The 1,568-nt window shown below is 41.8% G+C and overlaps 1 long non-coding RNA gene across 1 annotated transcript in view; it reads right to left on the bottom strand.

The window, feature by feature from the left end:
• The window catches only part of LOC106942620 (uncharacterized), a 13,240-nt gene extending 12,296 nt beyond the window's left edge, over nt 1–944 (bottom strand). The window contains exon 1 of the long non-coding RNA XR_001423669.1: nt 802–944. This is a non-coding gene — a long non-coding RNA (uncharacterized LOC106942620). The remainder of the gene's footprint in view (nt 1–801) is intronic.
• Nucleotides 945–1,568: the final 624 nt, after the last annotated feature.

A 1,568-nucleotide genomic window follows, 5' to 3' on the forward strand; every position in this document is an offset into this window, starting at 1 on the left:
GGCAACGACAGTGAGACCTGGAGGGGTGCGGTTGGGAGGAACGGCCCCGCTGATCTGAACTCTGTTGTCGGACTTCTGTAATCATCATGGATTGTCCATAACAAACAACATGTTCAAGCATCAGGATGTCTATATATGCTCTTGGTACCAGGATGCCCTAGGTTGCAGTTTGATGCTCTGTCTCATCTGATCTGCCACAGGTATTGGACACTGGCTCTGATGGTGGAGGAGGATGCCGGTCAGACCTGGCAGGGCCAAATGTATTGTGACGGTCTGCTGGGAACATCTGGCAGAGTCTCCTGTGAGACGGAGCTTTAAATTCCACCTCCAGGAGTGCTTTCACCATGTTCCAGCAGATGCGGGACTGATTACCTGGAAACTCCCTACTGACAAATTCAGAAAAAATATAAGAACTTTCGTAAATTCTCCAAAGTGTTCTTCAGTTAAAGTTGTTTATCTTAATCGTCAGTTTCAAGATTAAGTACAACTATTAATTACCTTTAATCTTGTATAAAACAATAGACCAAAAAGAGCTAATGCTTTGGCCCTACTTTTTCTTCATTATATAATCTCTTTTACTTAAGAACACGTAGCATAACAAAACATCTTTTTTTACAAACATTAAAAGCAGACATATTAAAACTGACATTTCAAAAGGGTTAGCTCTGACGACAATGGTACAACACTAGAATAACTGACACAATTAAAGTTTCAGATAATAAAAGGCCGTAGCACTATCCCTCCTTTTATCATTACAATAAATCTGTAAACAGTGTGCGTTGTTCGTAATGTTATCTGTACCTGTTGAAATGTTCTTCTTATCCACACATTAGTAAAGACTTCTTTTTTCTTGAGTCACACTGGAGGTTAGGGGTTTAGTTTGATGCTGGTCTGAAACACCGGCGACAGAAAGTAAAAAAGTAAAAACAAGGAGAGGGAGTGTGAGAGAGAGATAGGCGTGTCCACCTGCTGGATTTTGTGAAAGCATTTTTACCTGTTTTACTGGTCTTACTGCTTTGGGAGACAGCTGGGTAGGTGCATATGTGTGTGTGTGTGTGTGTGTGTGTGTGTGTGTGTGTGTGCGCGCGTTTGTTTGTAATACCTTGTTCCTGACATATACTACGTTGTGGGGACCAATTTCTCCTTGTGGGGACCGGAGCCTGGTCCCCACAAGGGGGAAACCTGCTTTTGGGTCAGGGGTCAGATTTAGGGCTAAGGTATGAATTGAGTTTTGGTTAGGGTTAGGTATGTGGTGGATAGGGTTAGGAAAAGGATAAAGGTAAGGTTTAGGCTGTAGAAATGAATGGAAGTCAATGGAAAGTCCCCACAAAGATAGCCAGACAAACATGTGTGTGTAAGAGAGAGAAAGAGAAATAGTACAAAAGTATGGAATTTGCTCATTTGTAAGATTAGAAGGGATCTTCATTTCAGAAGAAATGCTTATTTCTGCCACATTTGAACTGAATTAACATTCTTCCACATATTAAAACATTAGAACTGGGCATTGCAATGATGGAGGACCGTTGAGGGTGACCTCAGACCTCGACGCAGTCGTCACAAGCTCAAGT

Source organism: Poecilia latipinna, unplaced genomic scaffold, assembly GCF_001443285.1.
Source record: "Poecilia latipinna isolate Pla-1442-1.1 unplaced genomic scaffold, P_latipinna-1.0 Scaffold4424, whole genome shotgun sequence".
NCBI lineage: Eukaryota > Metazoa > Chordata > Actinopteri > Cyprinodontiformes > Poeciliidae > Poecilia > Poecilia latipinna.